The sequence below is a fragment of the Myotis nattereri genome (assembly GCF_964212035.1).
Source record: "Myotis nattereri genome assembly, chromosome: 15".
Lineage (NCBI taxonomy): Eukaryota > Metazoa > Chordata > Mammalia > Chiroptera > Vespertilionidae > Myotis > Myotis nattereri.
In genome coordinates, this window is record NC_138090.1 from 15,202,930 (window position 1) to 15,230,588 (window position 27,659).

Below are 27,659 nucleotides of genomic sequence, written 5' to 3' on the forward strand. Positions count from 1 at the left end.
GAAGGTGGGGAAGGGAGGGAATAAAAGAGAGAGGGAGAGAGAGAAAAACATCCATATGAGAGAGATTCATAGACTGGTTGCCTCCACATGTGCCCCGACCCGACCCAGGGGCAAGGAGGGAACCCAAAACTCAGGTACAGGCCCTTGACCAGGGAATGTGGGGTGCTCTAACCATTGAGAATACTGTCCAGGAGAAGATTTTTTTCTTTGATAAAGGAGTCAAGAAACAAATGAAAATATTTGCCTCCCTTTTTTCCCAGAGTAAGGGTAATTTCTGCTGATTTTAACTAAAAAACAAAAAACTCTTTTACCTTGAATTTTTAAGGGTTTTTTTGTTCTATTAATTTAAAAATGAAATTTATGTATTGAATATGCTTAGAGAGATTCTAAAAGAATAGGTGTCTTAGCTATAAAACTGGAAGCCTAACTTGATAATTTACATCAATAGTAATTGAAGCCCAGGGTCTATTTTAATACACGTTTGTTTGTAGATCAAATGCTGACAAGACTTGCCTCTGAAAATGATGGAATTCACTGTTCATAAAATTACTGTCTACCCAAAAGGAGAAGAGCAGTATTTTTACAGTAATGTGCTGCTAATGTTTAAAGTGTTGCTTTTCTGATATTATTGCTTAAAATTTCCAATGGTGTAAATTAGACCCTCTAATCCTTCTCTCAGCAGTAAGCAATAACTGAGGATATTTAATGGGCTTTATCCACATGGGAGAATGTACCACATAATTCAAAAGAAGCAAATCTCTGCATTCATTTTATTTACATTGCATTTTTTAGTTTCAATATTTTGAGGTAAGAAGAAATGGTTAAATAATATTTTCTTAAGTGACCAATAACAGGGATAGAAATTTAATAAATAAATGAATGTGGATAATCTACATTAATATACATTTCTTGTATGTGAGTTCAGTTTATGTTCTCTTTCAGCATCTAGTTTCCACTCTTTATAAGATTTTTGGTTGAATTTGGAAACGTGTCATCTTTCTGGAGTTTATGATTTTTTTTTAATGTTGAAGCAGTTTTAGTGCATAATTTTTTGTTCCGTTTTTTGGTTGAGAATCATATGGAGAAGCCAAACATACTAGTAAAGTATTAGTTGGTTAGGAGTGTCACACAACACATGTGGGTAGTATATGTCATGGTGTTATATATAACTCTTTTTGCCGGGTTTATAACTTTATTGTCAAAATTCACCTGAGACTGACACTCTGTAGGTAACTCTTAATTGAAGAGAGATTTACAAAACCCAGCCTTACAGAAAACACCAGAGAGTGGTTTTAATTTTCCTTAGCACAGTTTTTATATTTGTATTCCTTCTTAGATGGCATTATGATTTTTAACATTAAATTTGATAGACAGTAAAGCTAATTATTACTGAGCATATGAAAAACTATATAAGTGAGCTAGCATCTAAATATTTTGTTTTCACATTCATGGAATATTTGTTAACAAAGTTTCATAAGGATTTTAAAATTGTTACATATCACAGTTCTATCTCTAATAAACTAACTATATATGTTGTTTCTACTCTGTAGTTAAGTATAATTACACTAATTGCATAAACAGATGATAATCAACCTGAAATTACTTTATAAAATAAGAACATTTACACAACAATAATGTCATTAAAAAACATAAGCCTCTCCAGGAATGAGACAAAGCAAACACCACCAGGAAATTCAGTTAGGGATTAAGTGTCTTGCACTGTAGGTATAATAGGGACGCTGTCACCTTTCCATTACCCTAATGCACTCCATTCCTCTTAGATATAGTATGTTTAAATCCTGAGCTGTGAATTTCTAGGCCTTTGTGCCTTTGTCTCACCACCTTAGCATTTTTAATGTAGTTTTTGTTGTGTAAATCTATATAAGTGCCATCACCTGTCAGCGGTGACATTTGATGGCATGAGGCCTACCCAGTCTGCATGTATTAGGGCTTTTTGTGTTTGTGCAGTGGAACCTACTTAAACAAATTCCAGTTGAAGGAGTAAACCTGTAAAAGGAATACATTTTCCCTGTTCTGAAACAATAGCTCAGTGTTGAATGGATGCCCATGAAAAGAATAAATCACATAGAAGTTCTTTTCCTCCAAAAGGGGAGAGGAAGGTAATGATGATTTTGACTATCGAGGAAATAAATCTCTTGATTCATCAGTTTAATGTGGAGACCAATCTAGAACACATGCCAGGAAGCCTTCCTGACATTAGTGCTAAATTTTGGATTGTCCAAAAAGAATTTCAGATAACAAAAGCAACACCAGGAACTTAACATTTTCATAAAAAATGTTGAAGACCCAGACTGGGCAGGGACACTCTTGACATTCCTTGAATAACTCTTTGACATTTAGTAATTCTGTCAGTGCTAGACACCAGTAAACCAAATACCTGGAGAACTATGGTTAGAGGTAAAACTAGCCTCCCTTAAGACATAGTATTTATGTAGCAACTGACCTTTTATGTTGTGTGTGAACAATAGTTTAGGAACTCTAGATCTGTATTAGATATACCTTGGGTAAAATTTACTGTCGACTATGCAATAAATTTGGGCTTTCAAAATGTGTAGATCCTTGAGTCTTCAGCTTCTCATACTTGAGGTATACATGCCACATAACAGTTCAGTGCCCATTATCTCCTTAATTTGTAGCCAGGCAATTGGAGTATAGTTAAAAGCATTTAGGACTTGAGATGCAGACTCAAGTTCAACTTGAGACCTTGAAGATGCCAATTTGTATTCTTGTTTCTCCGTCAATTAAAAAATGTAGTTGATAAAATAATATAATTTCTCAACTGCCAGCACTAATAGAAGGTAGACACACAAAAGTTCAATAAATACTTGCTGAACAAACACATGAATATAAGGAGAAAAAAAGAAAAAATAATATTTGATAGGTTTCACCAAAAGAAAAGATAGAATGTGAGTTATGGTTTGCCTGAAAACTTGAAAATATTACTTATATTTTTAAATAATAGGACTTTATTTTTCTATGATTATAAAGTAATATTTACTATAAAAATTTCGGAAACTACAGATAGGCACAAAAAAAGATATGGAAAGGCTTTGAGGTGTGTGCTGTCTTACTGCTCTCCAGATATCTTCCACTCCTACTAGAATAGGGTAGAAGAATGCTATTTTCCCACATTTTTTTTTTAATCCTTAAGCGAGGATATTTTTCCATTGATTTTTTTTGGAGAGAGTGGTAGAGAGGGAAAGACAGGAAGAAATATCTATGTGAGAGAAACACATTGATTGGTTGCCTCTCCTGCACGAGCTCCGACCAGGGCCCAGGTTGTGGAGAAGCCTGCAGCCGAGGTACATGCCCTTGAAAGGAATTGAACCAGGGACCTTTTGGTCCGCAGGCCGATGCTCTATCTACTGAGCCAAATCGGCTGGGGCTTTCCCCACATCTTACCAGTATTGGGTGTTTTAATTTTTTAAATCTGTTAATTTTATGCACAACATATTATTTTTATGCATCATCTTCAATTTTAGAACTCTTCTTTTGGTTTCTGTTTCCATTTGATTCTCTTAGATATAGTTGGTGTTTTGATAAATATTATCTGAATCCCTTTTCTATGATAGGAGAATTCTGCAATATTTTGAGTCCTAGTGGCAGTCTGCTGTCCACTATAAAAAAGAGAAGTTCCAAATCTTCCTATTATGAGAATATAGGCATGTATAACAGGTTCTACCATAGGATGCCCCCGATTCAGAGGTAACCATGAGGAATACCTCTTCATGTTGGTTTTAGAAAGAGTGAGTTTCTGGCGAGTGGTGGCATCCGTGCTGGTGTATCCAGTGTCTGCTGATGGGAGAGTTTGTAGGAAGGCTGCATCGTCCAGTGCTCAGCAGGGGTATCAGTGATGTCCTCACTAACCTCACTGCTGGGCTTCTAGGCATTACCTCTAGCATTGTAGCTCTGAAGCCATATCTTTAGCTTTCACTACACTTCTGTGGGTTGACAATATTCTTTTAAAAATTTTTATTAAATTTATTTGGGTGGCATTAGTTAATAAAATTATGTAGGTTTCAGGTGTACAATTCTGTAATACATCATCTATATCTTGTGTGTTCACCACCCCAAGTCAAGTCTCCTTCTATCACCCTTTATCCCCCATTTACCCTTAGACAATATTCTTTTAATAAGTATCATTTTTACTAAAATAAGCGAACGAAGTTTTCCATTACTTGTGACACACAATATTAATTAATGAATAAAAGGGTGTGCTAGGACTTGTTCCTTCTAATGTGTTGCTAGACAATTTAAAGAAAAAGAACAACAAACTTGAAGTTCTAAATTCTTGGTTCTAGAGAGGGATTTTCTATTGCAAACCAAAAGAATATCTTCTCTCTTGTAGCCACAGAGCTCAGGAAATTCAAAGTAAAGAATGATCAGCCCCCAAGGTTGTTGCATTATCAAGTCAGTTGAACTCATTGTCTGGTGTGGAAGTGTATTGATGGAAAAGGAGTGAAACCTCAGAGTTGGGGTGGGGATTGGGGAAGGATTTGAATGATTCAGAATATAATGAGCTCCCAACCCCAGGATTTTCCACTGTGGGTAGAAGCAGCCTTTTTGCTCTGTCTTGCTTGAAATTCTAGAATGACCTCCTTGCAAAGGGAATCCACCATTCTCAACATCATACACCATCCTGAAACCTGTGTCTGGAGACAGATTCCAGCATGCCCCGGAATACCAGTTTTCAAGTAAAAACTGCAAGATTTTGCTTATTTTTATTGTAAGATCTGATGTATGTGAATGGGTTCTGAAGGTGTAAGAATAAGAAAAAATATAATTTTAAACTTGGCTGAATTAATTGATATGGCTATACTTCATACAGATTCTGGATTAGATAGAGCAGCTTAAGTGAGAGTGCTCAGTGTCACACTAGGTATTCAGCTGCTCAGGAAGTTAGAAATGTTGGAGTTATCTTGTTTGCCTAACTCTAACTATGTCTTCGAAGAGGATTCAGAAGATGCTCCCTTCAGGCATTTAGGCATACATTATAGAGAGTATTCCAGGTCTTGGAAGAGTGTTAAAGTGGCCGTTCTCTCTAAGGCAAGGATGCTGGTAGGAGACTCAGTAGGGTTCCATGTATTTCGTGAGGTTGCATGGATACCAAGGTGCCAGAGGTTAAGTAGCAGCTCAAAACCATTAGAGACAAGGCAGATATGATCATCATAATATGCATCAGAGCTAGTATGATAATAGTTTGACCAGCTGTAGTGTTTGGTGGCAACCAAAAATAAAAGAGATGGGTAGCCCAATAAGGTTTTACTAAATACTGCACACTTGGCAATGAAGGCCTGACTTGAACCACCATAATAGTCATGATCTCCTGAACAAGTGTCAAATCTGTAAGTTTACAGTTTCAGAATTCTTTAAATGAGGGGAGGCCAGGTACTCTTGAGAGGGAGAAATCTACAATAACATTCCAATTAGTGTATGTAAATCTTCTTATTCTTTTCAAAAGGACCTGAGTCCTTCACCAGGGTAACTGAGCACTTGCAGGAAATACCTAGATCTTTCAGAAAGTATTAGATGTTAGCTTTGAGCTAAAACTAAGTTCTGGGGCTAGAACACAATGTGGTTCTTCTGTCAGAATATGGAATTTAGATGATAGAGATTTGACCCAACTCTGTTTCATAGTAGGTCCAGTGGGACCTTAATGCATCCCTCATATATTTTTTTAATTCATGAATTTGTTGCTGGAATGTATATCATTAGCAATAGAAGAATCCCATAATGGCTTCTGGTAAGTTAGAGAGGACCAAGTGGAAACCACTGGAAGTTGTCTCACTACCAAGATAATAAATGAAAAGCAATACCACATCCCTGGGGAACTTCAGAGATAAGTGTCATCATAAACCACTCAAAAGGCAGGGATGTTGAGTCTTACTTTTTGGCATACTCTCTAGTATAGGTAGATCTTGGAGAATGCTGGCGAATTATTATTATTATCATGGCATAATAGGTGGTAACTTCAGTTAAATCAAATGCTCCAAATGTGATGTCTTTACTGAAGCAAATGAACTTAGCCTTACCTACTAACCTTGCAAATGTGTTTTTTTTTCTATTTCAATATATGTAGAACACCAATAGCATTTTCTTACACTTGCATGATTAGCAATATACTTTTGCAACTTCGCCTTCTAGGGAACTTGATCATTTCATTATCCCAAAGGACATCAAACTAGGACATGAAGTAGCAGTCACTCTAGATACATACCCCAAAATGGGCATGATGTCTTTGAAAATACTAGCCTTAGTTGCTCAGTGAAGTGTATGGAGATTCCAGTGGTTTGGAAAATTTCAGAATATCTGCTGAAGTTTGAATCCTTTATCATTAGGAAAGAGACACTGAATTTAGTGGGTCTGTTTTCATTTTGAAGGCAATATATACCACACTTAGCTGTGCTGTCTGAAGCCTCCCCCATATTCCCTCACCTTTACCCCATCACCACTTTAAGAAAACTTACAACTGCCAGCACCTGCATTCTTTTTTGTGAGGGATTTCTCTGGCTGCCTGAGCATTATTTTTTGCCCATTACTAAAAGTGTCTGACAAACTGGGATGCTGTATGAAGATTGTACTAAATCTCATTATGAGAGGCATGTCAAACACCACTGTGGTTTGGGATTAAAGTCATGCTCTCTTAGTCACGTAACTAGTCTTGAGAAATAGCTCTCACCTTGCTTTAGGCACTTGTAGAGACTCAGTGTTTAACCATGACTTACCAGATAATTGTTCAACCTGAGCTCTCCGTGATGTGTGTTATAATTCATCTAGTTTAGTACACCCATATATTTGGGACCTAACTCAAGTAGGTTTTTCTCAGTCTTATGGTCTCATGGGGAGGTTTCTATGACCTATTGGTTAAGGAGGGAAGAAAAATGGAGGCTTGATTACCATTGGTTCTGTATGATGTTAGTACTAACTTGAAGTGGAGTGTTTTAGTTTTACAAACATACTCAGGGATAGCCTGGCTCAATTCTTAAACTTTATCTCATCAAGGTTGACTTGATTACTATCATTGCTGAATGCCCAGCCTGCTAGCTGTAGCCCCTAAATGGTACTGTACTCAAGCGAGATTAGCTAAACACCTAACCGTATTAGACTATCAGTGGTTCTCAACCTTCTGGCCCTTTAAATACAGTCCTTATGTTGTGACCTAACCATAAAATTATTTTTGTTGCTACATCATAACTGTAAGTTGCTACTGTTAATAATCTTAATGTAAATATCTGATATGCAGGATGGTCTTAGACGACCCCTGTGAAAGGGTCGTTCGACCGCCAAAGGGGTTGCGACCCACAACTATGAGAACCACTGGACTATATCATCATGGAGCAAAACTAATTTTAAATTTGAATTTTTTTTAATTGCCTGCCATGTGTTAGCCAGCCCCACCATCCTTAGATTAACTAAAGGCTTTATTTTCCATCATGATGTCTTATAGTACCAATTAGGGGCTACAGCTAGCGTGGTGTACTATGCAACATAGTTTCCGAACATGAATTCACTTTACATTAAAAGAAGTAAGGCAGTAGGTATAGCACATGAGATTCATGCAACCTTACAGAAACCGCAGTGGAGTTTGTGAAATACAAGTGTTTGCTTTCCAGCCTCTGGAGTTTAGGGAAGCATATAGAAGGTAGGAATGAATGCTAAGGGTCAATCAACCATTTTGTGAAATTTATGCAATCACCAGAAAGCTGAAATGGCCTATTGAAGACTCTGTTATCGCTTCAGCTCAGAGACTACTTTGTGAGGTTGAGGTGCTGTCCTATGGGATACACTGCTTGCTTTGAGCTAGTGATCAGAATGTGATTATGTTTCTATCCTATAAGAATACATACATTTGGTAATAACCAAGGGGAAGGAAAAGGGAATGGAACATCACGCAGGTAGAGCTAATGACACACTCAAATGTTTTACTTTCATATTACTCAGGGTTCAGTGTAGCAAACAATCACTTCAGGTATTTTAGACAGAAAGGAATTTAATATAGGGTACTTGTGAAATCATTGGAAGGCTGGAGGAAGGAGAATCAGGACTCATTTCAGGAACAATGAAGTTCTAGAAAAACCCCTAGCCACAATTCTGGAACTGTTGAAATGAGGAAATGGTTGAAATGGTGAATGTCTATCAACAACAGCAGGTTCTCAAATAAGGTCATTTTGTTCAATGTTTTTGTTTTTTTTAATATATTTTATTGATTTTTTACAGAGAGGAAGGGAGAGAGATAGAGAGTTAGAAACATCGATGAGAGAGAAACATCGACCAGCTGCCTCCTGCACATCTCCTACTGGGATGTGCCCGCAACCCAGGTACATGCCCTTGACCGGAATCGAACCTAGGACCTTTCAGTCCGCAGGCCGACGCTCTATCCACTGAGCCAAACCGGTTTCGGCTTGTTCAATGTTTTGTTAAAACATTGATGAGATGCCATAGGAACCTAACTCTTATTTATATCAACTAGCCTATGGTAAAATTGGTTTTGTGATATGTTGTTTCACTACAGTTCCAAGAACCTATCAACAACATTAAGTGAGGACTTAATGCGTATCTGGAACATTTCTCAAAAACTCTGCTTTCTGCTGCTTGAGAGGCTTAGTACTGAAAGGACGATGGCTTCCATCAGGCCAACAGTAGTTACTCCATTGAATTCAGTCTGGGCCAATCCACCGTCATTTTAGACTTGTCATGCTATTTGACAAATACGTAAAAAGAGGTTTTTAGTGTTTGTATGGGAGATTGTTTCTGTCAGTAATGTTACTGCTGAAATAAAAAAAGTCTAAGGGAAAAAATAATGTTACTGCTAACATGATAGCAGCATGAAGAGTTTGGAGCCCAGAGGATGCTTTGGGGGTACCTTTTTGTACTGCTCTAGGGATAAAATGTAATGAAAGATTTAATTCAGTATCTTGAATCCCCATGAATAAAGGTTTAGGTCATCACTCTGGGTAAAGAAACCTGGTCAACTGAGGCACAGGATGAAATTGATCCTGGAAGGAGGTGTGGAAGAGGGAATACCAAGTAGCATCATGCCTATTTGCAGATGACTATAGCATCTGCTCATATTTTTGTACCTGCTATGATGTCTCATGTATGTTTATATAGATTAATTAAATTTTCTTCTCCTTTTCTATTCCTTTGCCCTGCTATCATTTATATTTATATCTATTTCTATATCTTATATTGTATTTGTTGATGATTATTGACTTTATAGTTTAGTCTATAGATTTGAGAGTATTGAAAAGAGACAGTACTAAAGAAAATCTTGGAGTTGTAGCTGGATGCATTAACTAAAAGGTCTTTGGGTTGTCCACTACTGGAGGAGAGAAGGTGTGCTTCTAGACCAGATAAAGATGGTTGCATTATGTTAGAAAGAGCTTTGGGGAAGAAGAAAAAGTATGAGGAAGAAAATGTATGTTGATGTGGAGCAGTCAAAAGATGGTCTTTCAGAGAACATGTGTCATCTGCTTTGGCCACTCAATATCTAAACCTCCTTTCCATGTCTTGGGTTCTCCCTCATTTTATGAGCTTTATGGTGAGCACAGCCTGCCTCTTGCTGGAAAGGCTGAAAATGCCAGTTATTTGTATCTCTTTCCATACATACCCTTTGGCTCTCTTGCAGCTGGAGTGCAAGTACCTAATCTAGACTCCAAGGACAATTGTTCTAGAGTGACAGAGAATGCACACCATCAAGGTTGTGTCCCTGGTAGGGGCAGTGGCTACAGAAAGATTGCATTCCTGGGGCAGCAGTGATACTGCATCAGCGAGAGCAGCCTGTGTTCCTTCCTGCTTGTTTGTATTCAGCAGTGATGGTAGTAGTGTTCTTTCTCCACTTGTTCTGGCGGTGTGATTTGGGGAGTCTGTCTGTGTGCCCCAAATCTAGCTCTCCAAACTTTCTGGGAGTTCTGTCATTACTCATTATCCCTTCTTTACCCCCCCCTCAGTTACGGTTAGTTTCTATTTCTTAAACTAGGAAAACTAACCTATTCAGCGATATAATAGAAGGGCCACTGGACTTGTGGGCAATAGCCTGGGTTGGAAACAGGGGCTGCCACCTTGAGGCCATGTAACCTGGGGCACATTACTTAATTCCTCGGAGCCAGTTTCCTCATCTATAATATGGGAATAATAATGCCCACCTCAATCATTTGTTACAAACACTACATGAGCTACTATTTGTGAAGGTTCTTAGACTTGTGCCTGTCACATCTTGATTTTATTATTGTTGGTGATGTTTTAATTTTATTATTTTTAAATCTTTAAAAAAGTATTTGAAAATGTATTTTTATTGATTTTAGAAAAGAAGGAGAGGGAAAGAGATAGCAACATCAATGATGAGAAAGAATTATTGATTTGCTGCCTCCTGCATGCCCCCTATTGGGGATTGAGCTCACAACCTGGGCATGTGCTCTGACCAAGAATCCAACCATGACCTCCTGGTTCATAGGTTGATGTTCAACTTCTGAGCCACACTAGCCGGGCTGGTGGTATTTTTAAATAAGCAGTATAATGGAAAGATCCAATGTTTGAGCACAGAGCAGCTCTGTGCTGTGCTGTTACTATAATGTATGACTATATTTAATATTGTTTTCATTAAAATGTTCTGGAAAAGTATATGTTTTCTTACTTGCTCCTGAAAGTGAATAAGCAATGGAGCTGTAGTGGCCAATTCTGAATGCAAGTGTTCTTTAATTTTTATTCAAGTGCTACCATCCCACTTAGGGCAAATTTCTGAGGGTCATGTTGGAAACTGCAGAGCAGCACTTTCATATCTGATTACTGTAAGAAAGTTCAGTAAAGTTGGTGAATAGATTAATAAGTATGCCATTTATGGTGAAAGAAGCTTGCTTATTGTCAATGAAATTATTTTATTTTTACAAAGAAATATTATATAAAGTATAAATAATAACTAAATAAACAGCATTGTACCCACCACTCAAATGAGGCCTCTTCTATAATTCTTTTTTTCTCTCTCTCTTCCCTCTAGCAGTGTGTATAAAAGATGCCTGGCATTATGTACAATAAACTGTTGCTTTTACTTTTTTTCATTTATATATTTTTAGGACAGGGTATTTCTTCATTTAGGAAAATGATCCATTAAAAAAGAAGAAAAACCATATTGGAGCAATAGAAATTAGCTAATAAATTGGAAAACATAAGTACACTGAATTTGCTGAAATACATGAAATTTCAGAAGCACATTAGCAACAATTATTTGGACAATTTTTCAGGTTTAATTGCTCTTGGTAATTTGTAGAAATTAGAAGGGTGATCCTGGAGTTAGTGGGTGCAGTTTGAAACTCAGCTCCAAAACTTGTGTGGCCTAGCATAAGCCATCTATACTAATAAAAGGGTAATGTGCTAATTAGACCAGACTTCTTCCAGTCGTCCTTTGGAACAAAGCTGCGGTGGTGGGGGCCGAGGTAGAGGCGGTTAGGGGTGATCAGGCCGGCAGGGGAGGGCAGTTAGGGGCAATCAGGCCAGCAGGGGAGCAGTTAGGAGCATCAGGCCAGCAGGCAGAGGTGATTAGGGGCGATTAGGCAGGCAGGCAGGTGAGCAGTTAGGAGCCAGCAGTCCTGGATTGCGAGAGGGATGTCTGACTGCCATTTTAGGCCTGATCCCCTAAACCAGCAGTTGAACATTCTCTGAGGTTCCTGGATTGGAGAGGGTGCAGGCCGGGCTGAGGGACCCCCACCCCCCTGTGCATGAATTTTGTGCAGTGGGCCTCTAGTTTATGTATAAATCCCTTTGTGCCTCAGTTTCCTTACCTATAAATTGTGGATAGTTAGAAAATCAATCTCATAAGATGTTCATGAGGATTTGATGGATAATTACTTAGAACAGTGGTGCATAAATAGTATTTACATATATGTGTCTGTATATACTTTACTTACACACACACACACACACACACACACACACACACACACGAAATGGAATTCTGGGAAATGTAGTTCAGCCTAGCCAAATTGACACATTGCAAAGCCATCACAAGCCTCTCTTCTGTCCATTTGTACTTTTAAAAAGTCTTAGAAATTTTTCGATTGTTTCTATTCTGCTCTTCACTGACTTTACTAAACACTCGATCCTCTTCCCCTCTCCCTCCCTCCCTTCACTTCTCTCCCTTTCTTCCCCCCTTTCTCTAAGTTTTGAAGAATTCATTCTTGTTCTCAGGTAATTTCTTCTCCACCCCTACTCCATCCTCCTCCTTCCTTTTTTCTATTTTATTCTTGTTTCAGTGATGTAATCCCAGCTTCAGCTTCTTTAATCCCACTGAAACATTCTCTACTGTTTCCTGCATTAACATTAAATCTACTCCCTCGGACTTCTCAGTTGTTTCACCTCTTTCAATTTGCTGATTATCTTCATGTGTTTAGCAACTTTTTTATTGTTTGATAATTAAAAATTAAGATCTGTATCCACTGGTTCCCAAAAGTTTCTATAACTTAAACTCACCAGAAGGCTTTACCCAAAACACAGATTCCTATGTCTTAACACTGGGGATTCTGACTTGGAAGTTCTGAGGCAAGACCCAGGAATTCTAATGTAAAAAATAAATTTCAAATACTTTGACACTACTGTTTATATAGAGCAGTGTTTGGGAACCTCTAATCTGTGTTGCTTAGTATTTATAGCTAGTACAAGCTCTTGTTGGCTGCAATTACATATTTCTTCTGTTTAATTTTTCTTGTTAGAGTTGCCTCTAGGCATCTAGGTTGGTGCAATAGCAACAGGTCCGGTCTTCCTTTCCCAACCCACAAACAGTAAACAGGAGCCAACACCTGTGAGCATTTCTTTGTGAATATAGAGGGTGATTGTAAGGGGCTTTTAAAATAGTATACCATATATATTAAATACATATCTTAAATGGAATGCTTCAGTTAATTTATTTTGATTCTTTACTGTTTTTAATAAGCTAACAATTAAGGCTATTAATTTGCCTCTGGACATAGTTTTAGGCACACCTTATAAGTGTTGCTGTAGTATTATTATTATTGTAGTTATTTTCTAAATAATCTGTGAGTGCTTCTAATTAGGAGGTCCCCCAAAGGTGTTCAAGTTGTTGAAAGTTTTCATTTTATTTTATTTTGTTTATTCTTAAAATTTATTATACTGTGGACAGATAATGAAATATAATGCCTGCATAGTTATTACTATTTGGAGTTCAGTACTTTGTAGGTGATATATGGTAAAATAATATTAATATTCATTGGATATTAAAGTATTTGCTTTGTATGGAGGTAATCATATATATTGTTATTTATATTTTGACTAATTTGTCAAATTTACACTCTGCTGTTTCTTGTATTTTTCTTAGTTTTTCCTTTGCTTCTTTTAAATTTATTTTTCTGTTTCAAGGCAATGTTATTCCATGTATAAAAGCTAGTGGTTGCTATAGCTTCTTTGTATATTGTACTTTTTATCAATTTACTCCTCTTTATTTAATGATATGACTTGATTTGGGGTTTTACTGATACTAATATAGGAACTATCACTTTATTTTTTTTATTGATTTCAGAGAGAAAGATAGAGGAAGAAAGAGAGAGAGAAACATCAGTGATGAGAGAGAATCACTGATCAGCTGCCTCCTGCATGCCCCTACTGGGGATTGAGCCCACAACCTGGGCATGTGCCCTTGACCAGAATCGAACGTGGGACCCTTCAGTCCTCAGGCTGATGCTCTATCCACTGAGCAAAGCTGGCCATGGCTACTATCACTTTCTTTAGGTTTATATTAGTTAGTCTGTTACATCTTTGTTCATCCTTTTACTTTTCAGCTTTCTGTGTCACACTGTAAGTGCTTAAGTAAATTTCATTGTTTTTAAAATCCAACTAAGAATTTTTGTCCCTTAATAGATGTAGTTATCTCATTTATATTTATTAGTAAAATTAGTAGGTTGACCTATATTACTCTTGTTGCTTTCAGAGTTTTCTTCTAATACTTAACTTTTGCTGTCTCCTTTCTTTTATGCCATGAACTGTGTATTCTTTGCTTATATTTTTGTCAGTGTCTTGGAAGTTATATATCCAGACTTTAATTCTAGATATGATAATCGTGCTGTTTTAAAAGCATTTATTACTAAATATGTTTTTTTAAATACAACTTTCAAAGCTGAACGAAATAATCACTTAAACAAAAAACTAATTGTCAGCATTCTCTGGCTCCTACTGCTAAAAGTAAAAGAAAAGAAAAATTCCCCATCTTTACTCTTGCCAGCTGGTACAGGAGCCAGCGGAGAAAACAACACCCACTGCTGCTGCCGAGAATAGTGGCAGGAAATAACTTGAGTTTTGTGCTGACTTGTATATAGGACTCGTTATACTTTTTAGCATATAAGATTATATATATTTTAAGATCATAATGTATCTGCTTCTAGAATCACCATCCCATTTTGCTTTGCTATAATTAAATAAAAATGTAATGGAGCTAGAAAAGATTCAGGGAGGGAGAATAAAAACAATTAAAAGCAGTTGAGAAGCTTCCATATGAAGATAAATTTTAAAATAGTTCCATTGACAGGACAGAACTCTGAGCAAAAGGAAGCTGCCTCAGTATGAAATTTTAATTGTTTTTAACATAATGAATTTCTTTTCAAAATGTTATTAATTTATAAAAAAAATCATTGCATGCGTATTTCTTTGACCCCTATAAAATGGAATGTGGAGATTATTACTGCTCCTTTGGCCAGAGATACAAAAATGAGCTGGGATCATTTTTTATTGTGTTTTTGCTTTGAACCAGTCCTGATTAAATGCATGACTTAGAGATAGTCTTTTGAGTTAGAAGTGATCAAAATGATTCAGTCTTCACCAAATCTATCACCATTTGAATTGAATTTATTTTAAACAGTTTTGAGATTTTTTATGTGTTTCTTAGATATCCAAGGCCCACATTTCTGCCTTGGAGTGCTATGGAATAACACAAATAACAATATAGAACAAAAGAGAAAGTTTTTAAAGGAACTCACTGGAAAAGCAAGGTGAATAGAGAACTGATTAGCTAGCAATAGGACCATTGGTCAATTTGGTATGGCTTATTGTGAGAATTCTATAGGTGACTGTCATTTTTCTGGAAGTTTACAATAAGCCATATAAATGATATGGCTGGCCTGCTGGCTTTGGTAAGCAAAAATATGTAATATCAGAATGCATGTTCATTGCAGGGCCATAATTTACCATGATGTTTTGCATTTAGATCAGTGATTTGCAACCTATGTGCTACAGCACACTGGTGTGTTGCAAGAATTTTTAAAACATTCAGTACTTGACTATTTAGTCAGGGCTACTAACCTCTTTTCCCTTAGATTGTCAAAATAAAAAGTGACCATAGCCAACATATCAATAGCTATCCAGTGTGAGTGCTCTGTCTTGAACCTTAAATATATGTCATATAATAGAGTTGTATCTTATTGGTCATGTCACATAATAAAGTTGCATCTGCACCAGTAATGAACTTACAGAAAGATTAAAAAAGCAATCTCATTTACCATCGCACCAAAAAAATTAAGATACCTAGAAATAAACTTGACTAAGGAGGTAAAAGACCTGTAGGCAGAAAACTACAGGACACTGAAAAAGGAGATAGAGGAAGACATAAACAGATGGAAGAACATACCATGTTCATAGGTTGGTAGAGTCAACATCATCAAGATGTCCATACTACCCAAAGCAATCTATAGATTCAATGCACTCCCCATTAAAATGCCAACGGCATATTTTACAGACCTAGAGCGAACTTTCCAAAAATTCATCTGGAATAAAAAAAGACCCCGAATAGCTGCAGCAATCCTGAGAAAGAAGAACAAAGTAGGTGGGATCTCAATACCAGATATCAAGCTGTATTACAAAGCCACTGTTCTCAAAACTGCCTGGCACTGGCACAAGAACAGACATATAGATCAATGGAATAGAATAGAGAACCCAGAAATCGACCCAAACCACTATGCTCAATTAATATTTGACGAAGGAGGCATGAACATACAATGGAGTCAAGACAGCTTCTTCAATAAAATGGTGTTGGGAAAATTGGACAGATACATGCAAACAAATGAAACTAGACCACCAACTTTTACACCATACACAAAAATAAACTCAAAATGATAAAGGACTTAAACATAAGACGGGAAACCATAAAAATACTAGAGGAATCCACAGGCAGCAAAATCTCAGACATATGCTGAAGCAATTTCTTCACTGATACTGCTCCTAGGGCAATGGAAACTAAAGAGAAAATAAACAAATGGAACTACATCAAAATAAAAACTTCTGCACAGCAAAAGAAATCATCAACAAAACAACAAGAAAGCCCACGGCATGGGAGAACATATTTGCAAATGTTATCATCGATAAGGGTTTAATCTCCAACATTTACAGGAACTTACACAACTTAACAAAAGGAAGATAAATAACCCAATCAAAAAATGGGCAACAGACCTAAATAGATACTTTTCTAAAGAAGACAGAAGAAAAGCCAAGAGACATATGAAAACATGCTCTATGTCACTAATCATCTGAGAGATGCAAATCAAAACAACAATGCGGTACCATCTCACACCTGTCAGAATGGCTATCATCAACAAATCCACAAACGACAAGTGCTGGCGAGGATGCAGAGAAAAAGGAACACTTGTGCACTGCTGGCGGGAATGCAGACTGGTGCGGCCACTGTGGAGAACAGTATGGCGTTTCCTCAAAAAACTAAAAATGGAACTCCCATTTGACCCAGTGATCCCACTTCTAGGACTATATCCCAAGAAACTAGAAACACCAATCAGAAAGGATATATGCACCCCTGTGTTCATAGCAGCACAATTCACCATAGCTAAGATCTGGAAACAGCCTCAGTGCCCATCAGTAGATGAATGGATTAGAAAACTGTGGTACATCTACACAATGGAATACTACACGGTGGTAAAAAAAGAAGTTCTTACAATTTGCAACAGCATGGATGGAACTGGAGAGCATTATGCTAAGTGAAATAAGCCAGTCAGAGAAAGATAAATATCACATGATCTCACTCATTTATGGAATATAATGAACAACATAAACTGATAAACAAAAACAGATCCAGAGACAGAGAAGCATTGATCATACCGTCAAACCTCAGAGGGAAGGTAGGGGAGTGTGGGGGTAAGGGGGAGAGATCAACCAAAGGACTTATATGCATGCATATAAGCCTAACCAATGGACACAGACAACAGGGGGGTAAGGGCATGAGTAGGGGGAATGCGGGGTATTATGGGGATAAGGACACATATGTAATAACTTAATCAATAAAGAAATTAAAAAAACAAAAAACAAATAGTTGCATCTGGTTGGTTAATTCTTGGTACTAGAAATCCTAAGTACAGGCACCTGATTTTGTAAAAAGTCACTTTGGAGCAAAAAGGGTAGGGTAATTACTATTATTATTATTTTTAAAAAGAAATAAAAATTATATCAATTTTTTTTGTCAGGTCAGCCAAAAAGATATTTTTTGGTGTGCTGCAGAATTTTAGTATTTACCTTATGTGTGCCATGAGAAGAAAAAGGTTGAAAATCATTGGTCTAGATGATGACCCAATGAAAGGCCTAGTTTTTACAATTTATTGATATTTACTACCCTCACAGCAGTTATTTTATAAGAGTTTGTTTAAAAGGACATTTATGTCAAGCATTTGGTCAGTAGTATAATATTTGAAGCCATGAGACAACGTTACTAAGTAGATTGTTTTTATTGTGAAGTGTTGTATTTTTAAAAAAAGTGCTTGTTTTCCAACACCAATAGGTGAAAATAATCTGATGAGAGTGACTATTCAAAGTATATCTTAAATCAGAAGTTCCCTGGCCAAGGAATTCTGAATGCTGGTAAATTGATTTTAAAGCAATTATTTGGAGTATTTGCACATTAGGCACTGTGAAGAAAACCATTTATAAAACCTATTCAGTAATAGTTTTTCATATTTTAGAGAAAAACATGGAACTACTACAACCTCTTTGGAATGTAGCCCAGTGGAAGGAAAGCAGACATATGGAAGATAGTTTCAGGACATTTATCCCCCATTCACAAACAGCACATTTTTCCAAGTTAAAAAGGTCTGATTATGTCTTTGTATTTTTTGGCATCTTAACCATTTTCCTAGTAACTGATGGGTTATATAATTTCCTTCTGTTCCAGTTCTATAACAAGAAGGGTGTAGCATGAAAATGGGATGGTCATTCTCAGATATGGATATCAGTTCATGAGGGAAACGACCACATGGCAGACAGCTTTGAAGGTCAAGTTGTTTGCATTGTGTTCATTCTTTCTTTCTTCTTGCCCAGTTGGCTACCTATTATAAGGGCAAATAGGTTTTGTGGTGGCTTGCCATGGTTCTCATTAGTATGTGTTTTGTTCAGTCTTAAGTTAATCAAGATAGCTACTCCAACAGAGTTTGACCATTCAGACAGAACTATTGTATTACCCATGAGATTTTTAAAAAATCAAATTATGATTTTTTTGGGGGTTAGTAATAGCAAGGGATACCTGTTTCTGAAAAAGGTTGCGACAAAGAGGTTTTTCAAGCAACCAAATGAACGGGAATTTGAAGTAAATGAAAAGAGGGTAAACCAAAGTGACTGCTAGTGTTTTGCTTATCTCAGAGCATGCACTCTTATTTATGTTCCATTGTTTGTGACATAGCATGTGATGTCACCTAGTACTGGTCCCTGGAGGGAAACCCAAGTGTGTCCAATGTTAACCATAGTGCAGTGGACTTTGCCAAAAGTTTAAAGAGAAACACATGATTCCTGGATTGCTGCAATATCTAATTAGATACTGAGTAGTGGGAGAATGTTGAATAATAAGAGCAGGGAAAAAATCTGGCATGCCTTTTGTTGAAATTCAATCCCCTTGTCTCCCCTCCCCCCCATTCTCTGCAACAGTCTGAAAACTTTTCAATCACTTTTTTAAGGATGCAGTGAATTTTATCACAATTTTGTCAATCAAAACCACATGTGCTTGCTCCATTGATGACAGAGAATAGCAAAATCATATTTGTTAAGACCAAAACTCAGGTAATAAATAACTGGGATGCAATGTGAAGTCTAATGTTCTTTAAAGAAACAATGAACGTTGCCGAAAAATTTAATTTGGTGAGTAAAATGAACTTTTTGAAGAGAAAACCATATGAAAGTTGGGCATGTGACTCAAATGACCTTTTCCCCCTTATCAGACCAATTCTATTTTTCCATCCTGAGGCCATAATAAGAACTCTCCTATGAACTGCCCAGTGTTTGTGCATTGTAGACTAAGATCTGAAAGCATAGGTTATAATTATGGCCACATTTTAGAGCAAGGATGGGCAAACTACCATCTGCAAGCAGAACTGGTCCATTACCTATTTTTTTTTGAAATACATTTTAATTAATTTCAGAGAGGAAGGGAGAGGGAGAAAGAGAAATATCAGTGATGAGAGAGAATAATTGATTAGCTGCCTCCTGCACACCCCCTACTGGGGATTAAGCCCGCAACCCAGGCATGTGCCCTTGACTGGAACTGAACCCGGAACCCTTCAGTCTGCAGGCCTATGCTCTGTCTACTGAGCCAAATCAGGTAGGGCCCAATGCCTTTTGTGTATGTGAATAAAGATTTATTGGAACACAACCACACTCATTTATTGACATGTCATCTATGGCTGCTTTCATGGTACAATGGTAGTGTTGAGTAGTTGCAAGAGACTGGCCCACAGAGTCTAACAATATGTACTATCTTACTTTTTACAGATATAGTTTACTAGCCCCCCTTTTTTGGTGATCAAGAATATATAGATATAATACAATTAAAATGGCTGACTCCTGGAGAACAAGGATTAAGAAGGATTGTGGTCATTTAAGAAACATTTCCTGCTGATTCTTGGGCTGTGACATAGTTTTTGTTTTGTTTTGTTAGCGGTACTATCAGGAAGACTAATTCTGTGTATGCGACAAAGGCCATCAGCACCCTCTCAAAGGTCTCTATTCTGTATTACTGAAATTACTTGCTCTTGGGTTTGGCTTTGACAAGTAGCCAGAACTTCTCTGTCTACCCCCTTACCGAGGAGGCCCGGCTCAAACCTAAATGCATAGTAGCGACTCTTGGAGTGTGGAAGCTTCAAGTTCCTCCTTTGGCATCATTACTGCGGAATGATTTGTCCTAGCATGTGTATCCCAGGATAGTTAAGGACCAGTCATAGCCTTGCCTTTTGAAAGTGATGAATGTTAGGGTGTCATTTTGTGTGTTTTTATTTTTAGCTTTGGAAGCTGTTTGATTTTAGGAATGCTATCAATTTTAATATGATTGTGCAAAGAGAACAAAAGAAATGTAATCATATCTTGAACAAGATCTTTGATCACTTAATAGATGAATTAAAGACTTTCAAAGGCCGTACACCAGGCGGAATGCTTCAGATTTATCGGTAATTTTAGAAGCACTTTGTTATTAGTTCCGTATTTCCAGCCGTCCTGCAAAAGGTATTTCAAAATGTATATTAAAGTCAAAGCCAAGCTGCCTCTCTTCTCCAACGGCTACAGAGCTCCAGGGAACTTTTCTAGGAAGGCAATGTCAGGATATTTGGAAAGGTTAATTCATCTCTAGGTGATAGGAACCAGGTTCTGTCCATTTTTAAAGGGAAGGAATAGAAGGGGGAGGAGAACACAAGGAGAAAAAAAAAAGACTACATAACTACAGAAACTAACCATGAAATGTGTAAGGTCTGTGGACATTTGCTTAAAAGAAATCAGGCTGGGGGCAGTTAAAAAATTCGAATGGTAATATAAAAAGGTCTCACTCTGATTAGGTATTTTCAGGTGATTAATGCTCTCATCATTGTCAGTAAGTATGAAGATGGTAATAATTTTAGCAGACTAGTTTGATCTTGTGTTTTGTTTATCTAACATAGCAGAGATAGCAAGTGATTTCTCAGCTGCCTCCTCTAGCCCTAACTTCTTTGTATATCTGAATTGTAGAACATCTTTCAAACTTACCATTGCCACTCAGAAAATAAGCTGAATCTGTTATGTCCAGGGCCCTGGGGACTCCTGGGACCTCTGGGCTTCGAAGCATGAAGAATGAAGAGGAAACAAACTAGTGAGCTGTCATGAATCTTGGAGGCAGGGTAATAGAAATACTCTTACTTAGTGCAGTAGAATCCCCCCTTATCCATGGTTTTGCTCTCAGTAGTTTAAGTTACCTATTGTCAACTGCAGTTTGAAAATATTAAATGGAAAATTCCAGAAATAAACAATTCCTAAGTTTTAAATTGCTCAGCTTTCTGAGAAGTATGATGAAATCTTGTGCTGTCTTGCCCTATCCCACACAGAATGTGAGTCGTCCGTTTTTCCAGTGTACCACACTGCATATGCTAACTGCCCATTAGTCACTTGGTAGCTGTCTCAGTTATCATGTCGACTGTCACTGTATTGCAGTGCTATGTTCAGTAACCCTGATTTTACTTAGTAGTGGCTCCCAAAAGTGATGCTGTCAATTTGGATGTGCCAGAGTGCTTCCTTTAAGTGAAAAGTATGTATGTATGTATGTATGTATAGGAAAGAAAGCAGTATATATAGGGTTTGGCACTGTCTGCAGTTTCAGGCAGGTCTTGGAATGTATTCCCTGTGAGTAAGGGGGCACTACTGTATTCCCTATGGCTGACATGTTGAGGACCAATGTTTAATTGGGGACATCTTCTCCTGTTTTTCGGGAGGCAGTACAAAGAGCACTGAATTATAAGCCAGAGGCTTACATTTTGTACTTATATTTTATGAGTCCATATTTAGAGTCTCTCTTTAATTTTTGATGTACTGAATACATGAATGGTCACATTTACCAATCAGTGGCAGAGACAAAGAGCTTGTTAGACCACTTTCTTGGGGAGTTTTGTGAAGTAGGTTATTTTGATGCTAGAAGCCTGGTGCATGGATTTGTGCACCGATGGGGTCTCTCAGCCTGGCCTGTGCCCTCTTACAATCTGGGACCCCTCAGGGGATGTTGAAGAGCTGGTTTCGGCCTGATCCCCGCAGGCCAGGCTGAGGGACCCCACAGGTGCATGAATTCATCCACCGGCTGGTTTTGGCCCAATCCCCACAGGCCAGGCTGAGGGACCCCATCGATGTACAAATCTGTGTACTGGGCCTCTAGTATGCATATAAGATCTGTGGTTAATCTCTTCCCGCCCTGCCCTCCACCCCTTCTCTCTGAGATTCATCAGACTTCTATGTTTCCATGCCTGTGGTTTCTGCTCCTATGTTGAGCATCTGCCCCCTGGTGGTCAGTGTGCATCATAGCTACTGGCCAGTTGGCCCATCAGCTGGTTGGCCAGTCACTTAGGCTTTTATATATATAGATTGGGAAGTAGAGAAGAATTAGATAAATGTGGCATGCTTAGACCTCCCTGAAAGGGTTAGGCCTCATCTGGAAATTTTAGTTTAGTTTTGGAGACTGTATCTTAAGAGATATATTACACATTAGAATATGTCCAGGATGGTGAGAGGACTTGAAACTCGTAATTCATTCAGCAGACTTTTTTTATTGGTACATAAGTGTTTATCATATACCAAGCACTGTAATAGCCACTGGAACTGCAACAGTAATAGATAAATATGGAACCCACATTTATGGAGCTTTCAGTCTAAAGGGGAAAATTGAATAAAGAAACACATCCACACACACACACACACACACACATCAGGTATCTAGCTAATAAGTCATAAGTGAGTTGTGATAAATAGGAAGGGTTAGTAGCATCTAATTTAGAAAGATTGTCAGACAGTAGCTCTAAGAAAATAATATTTAAACTGATGATTAAAGGATGGTAAGAAACAGGGTAAAGAGCATTCTGGAAGAGTGCAATGGTCCTGAGATAGGGAAATATTTAACACTAGAGGCCCAGTGCATGAATTCGTGCATGGGTGGGGTCCTGAGGTGGGTGGGGGGGAAGGTTGGTATGAGATCGACCCTCCGGGTGGGCGGTGGGATATCCTTGCCAGCCCAGGATCCAGATCCATCCCGCTGACATTCGCGCTGGTTGTTGGGAGCCAGCTGGCGGCTGCTTTTATATTCCTTCTTCCTTGTGCAGCATCTAAGGAAGGGAAGTGGCTGTGGTGCCCAAGGCCGACTTCTTGGAGGCTGGCAGTGCTGTTGGGATCGTGCTGGTGGCACTGGTCCATTGGTACCTGGCCCGTTCTCTGGAGATTGGACCTGCAGGACTACTGAGGGAATAAGTGGCTGCTGCCTAGCTGGTGGGCCACCAGGACTGGTTGGTCAGCTGAGTGGCACTCCCACTGTGGGAGCGCACTGACCACCAGGGGCCAGCTCCTGTGTTGAGCTTCTTCCCCTTGGTGGTCAGTGCATGTCATAGCGACTGGTCAACCAGTCATTCTGGTTGTTCGGGTCGTTTGGTCACTTAGGCTTTTATATATATAGACTAGAGGCCTGATGCACCGTGCAAGAGTAGGCCTTCACAGCTGTGGTGGCTGCCTGGATCCCTCCCTTGCAGCCCCGGCTTTGCCTGGAAGGTCGTCTGGAAGGACATACGGTCTAATTAGCGTATTACACTTTTATTATTATAGATAGATGTTGGGGACTGAAAGCAGGTTGTTGTCACTTTAATGCAGTTAATGAGGGGAAGGAGGAGAGTGATGAAGCATCAGAGGAGGACTTGTGTCAGATCACCCAAGGTCTTAAGGAGCATGGACAGGAGGTTGGAATTTTTTTTATAAGTGTCATAGAAAGTCAATGAGGGTTTCAAGTAAGAGGGTAACATGCTTTTTAAAAAGAAATTTATTATTGAAAGTATTACAGATGTCCCCTTTCTCCCCCATTCACCCCTTGTAGCCTGACCTCATCCCTCACCCCAGGCCTTCACCACACTATTGTCTGTGTCCATTGGTTATGCATATACAGTGGGGCCTTGACTTACGAGTTTAATTCGTTCTGAGACCGGGCTCGTTAACTCAAATTACTCTGTCAACTCAATGCAAAAAATTGGCCGAGAGACAGCTGCTTTCTCAAAAAACTCGTTAGTCGGGACACTCGTAAGTCAAGGATCCACTGTATGCGCATAACTTCGGTGGTTAATCTCTTCCCACCCACCCACATGTTTCTTAAAGTTTAGGCTATTGACTTGAGATTTTTCTTTTATAATATTGGTGTTTACAGCTATAAATTTCTCGCTGAGTACTGATTTATATACATTCCATAAGTTTTGGTATATTGTGTTTTTGTTCTTATTAATTTCAAAGTAGCTTCTAATTTGTTTTTTGATTTCTTCTTTGACCCATTAGTTATTTAGTCACATGCTGTTTAATTTTCACATATTTGTTAATCCCCCAAGTTTCCTTCCAGTATTGATTTCTGTTTTAATTGCATTTTAATCAGAGAGGATACCTTTTATGATTTCAAACTTTTTAAATATATTGAGGTTTGTTTTACGGCATAGTGTATGGTTTATCTTGGAGAATGTTCCATGTGTTCTATCGTTGAGTGGAGTGTTCTATAGATGATTGTTACATGTAGTTGGTTTACAGCATTGCTTAAGTCTCTGTTTTCTTATTGATCATCTATTCATAATTGAAAGTGGGGGATTGAAGACTCACTCCGTTGCTGAATTCTTTATTTTTCCCCTGTCAGGTGCACATATTTTCATAATTGTCATGTATTCCTGATAGACTGACCTTTTTATTATTATGAAATATCTCTCATTATTACCAATAACATTTTTTCTTTTAATGTCTATTTTGTCTGATATTAATATAGACAGTCCAGTTCTTTTGTTACTGTTGTTTGTATGATGTATCTTTTTCCATCATTTACCTTCAACTTGTTCGTATCTTTGAATCTGAAGTATTTCTCCTGTAGACATCATATAATTAGTAATGTGTTTTTTTAAAAATTCAATCTAACAATCTTTGTCTTTGGATTATTTAATCCATTACACTTAATGTTATTATTGGTATGGTTAGAATTACATCTGCCCTTTTGTTTTTGTTTTCAATATGCCTCCTTAATTGTGTTCTTTTGTATTAGATACTTTCTATTGTAACATTTTATTTCTTTTAGAGACTTTTATGTTTATTTTGTTAATGGTTGCTCTAGGTTTACAATTATACATTTTAAGCTATCAGAATTGACCTCAAAGATACTATTATATTGGGTTTTAAATTACTGATGTAATTACCTTTACTGGCCCTCTTCAGTTTTTGTGTGGAGTTGAATGACTGTTTGGTGTCACTTTCACCCTGAAGAACTTCCTTTAGTATTTTGTACACTAGTAGAAAATTATCCCAATTTTTATCTTGGAATTTTTTTTCACCTTTATTTTTTTTAGATGTAATCACTTTTATTCAGATTATTGAAAGCAATAGAAGGGTAGATTTATACCTATCTTTCCAAGTTAAGACCTGAAACTATTTCCAAAAGTTCAAATAAACTCCTGCAGGAAGTACAAGGATAATCTCTATCACCTTAAACCAGCAATAAAAAAGTAAAATATAAATTTTTATTTAGAATTAAATACTTCAGTATCACAAACATGATATTAAACTTCAAGAAATATATCGCTAATATGGAGTGAGCATTTATTTGCACAGTTAACAAGATGCTGACAAACCCAGAGGAGGGGAGCAGGCCTGGAATTTGCAACCCGTGCAGCAGTTGGTCATACCACCAGCACAAAGTGAGACACACAAAGGGAGGACAGTCTGTAATGATCTATCAGTGATAGCAAAGGTGAGGGGCGCAGGTGGTGTAGCTGCTACTTGTCCACCTCAGAAGACTCAAATGTGCAGGCAGTGAAGCAAACATTAGGTCTCTTGGGGACAAGGGGACCCTTCAGTCTCATAATCTCAAAGCCCCTAAAGCAGAGGGTATGGAGCAAAGTTGCTCTGTGATGATGGTTCTTTTGGAAGCAAACGAAGACATAGTCACATGCATCTGCTCCTCCACAAACTCCAGAAGAACTGTGAAGCTATCTTTCCTCCCCTCAGGCAGAGCACCGCCTGGGATCTCGATGTAGAGGCAATTGCTGCTCAGCACTGCCTTCCAGTTAATGTGTTTGACATCTGTAAGCCTGGTCTGGACATTGAGAATTCTTGGCTTCTTATTAGACGTTAGTTCCTCTGTTACATTCAAAGTAAAATTAATTAGCTGAAAAATTGTGATCCCTCTCTATTTCCTCACCCACCCACCTGGGATCTTCAGGGGTGGGTGAGGAACATCAGAGCACCACTGAGGCCCTGGACCCAGGTTACTACAGCAGTTAAGGGGGACCCTGCAACTCTTGTGGCTGCCGCTGCTGTGCAGGCTGATGAGCAGCATGGTGAGGCTGGTGTGAACCATGGTCCTGGGTTTATTCCCCTTCTTCTCTTCGGTGAAGCAGTGGCTATTGAGGATCCACTGCAGGGAGGATTTCACCATACGGCCGCTGGGGTCTGAAACCTTTATTTTGAAATGTAGTTTTGCTGGATACAATATTCTTGGTTGACAGTTTTGTACTGTCAGCACCTTGAATATGCCATCCTACCGCCTTCTGGCCTCCGCTGTTTCTAATGAGAAGTCTGATCTTAATTATGTTGGGGTTCCCTTTTACATGTTGAGTTGTTTTTCTCTTACTGCTTTCGGGAATTTTTCCATTTTCTTTGGAATTCAACTTTTGGGTTTCGATGTCTGGGTGTGGATCATTTAAGTTTATTTTACTTAAAGTTAGTTGAGTTTTTTTTGTGTGTAAATTAGTTTATCAAATTTGGGAAGTTTTTTAGCTATTATTTCTTTGAATATTTTTTCTGTTCCTTTCCCTCTCACCTCTCCTTCTGGTAGTTCTGTTACATGTATCTTGATTCATGTAATGGTGTCCCACATTTTTCTGAGGTTCTTTTCATTTTTATTATGTTTTTCTCAGCTCTTCAGATTGCATACTCTCTATTAATCTCTATTCAAGTGCTGGGGTTCTTGTCCCAGCATCAAGAATGGTTCAGGAATCTGGAAAAGGGCCTGTACGTAGGTGACATAGGAAACCAGAGACTAATAAAGAATCCGGAGACGAGATATAATTTTGAAAGGCATTGGGGGTCAAAGGACCTTCAGCTAAAGGAACTGAAGACTCCCTCCTTGTCTAGGACCCTTGCTTTTATTAACACAATTTGTCCTAAGGCAAGGTGGAGATAATACACTTCAAAGGGTAAGGTTTCAAAGGGTACAGAAGCATTGTCAGTTTGGGGGAATTAGCCTACGGCTGTTCAGGTGTTTGGCCAGTAGGAGGCAATAACATGTAAATTAAGATGCCTTTTAGCTGTCTGGCAGCCACAATCAGTTTCCTATTCAGGTTTGGGGAAATGCCTTTAGCCATTCCCAACAGGTGACTACATGTGTGACTCAACCCTGTTGAGTCCCCAACTCTCATCAACCTTTTGATGAAACTCTTGAAATTATGACATGCTGGAATTGATCTACGGCATTCAAGTTTATGGATTCTTTCTTCTGTGCTCTATTATTGAGCCCCTCTAGTGAATATTTCATTTGGATTATTGTACTTTCAACTCAGAATTTTTATTTGGTTCCTTTAATAGCATCTGTCTCTTTAGTGATATTCTCCATTTTATAAGTCATTGTCATCTTCTAATTCTTTAATAATTATTTCCTT

General features: G+C 38.0%; 1 long non-coding RNA gene and 1 pseudogene across 3 annotated transcripts in view; one reads left to right on the forward strand and one right to left on the reverse strand.

Annotated features, from left to right (window-relative positions):
* Positions 1-27,659, forward strand: part of LOC308530961 — a 628,987-nt gene that overhangs the window by 148,834 nt on the left and 452,494 nt on the right. The gene's annotated exons all lie outside the window — the stretch shown is intronic.
* Positions 25,776-26,437, reverse strand: LOC308531343 (ornithine decarboxylase antizyme 1-like; annotated as a pseudogene). Its single transcript has one exon. The product of its transcript is annotated as an ornithine decarboxylase antizyme 1-like (transcript).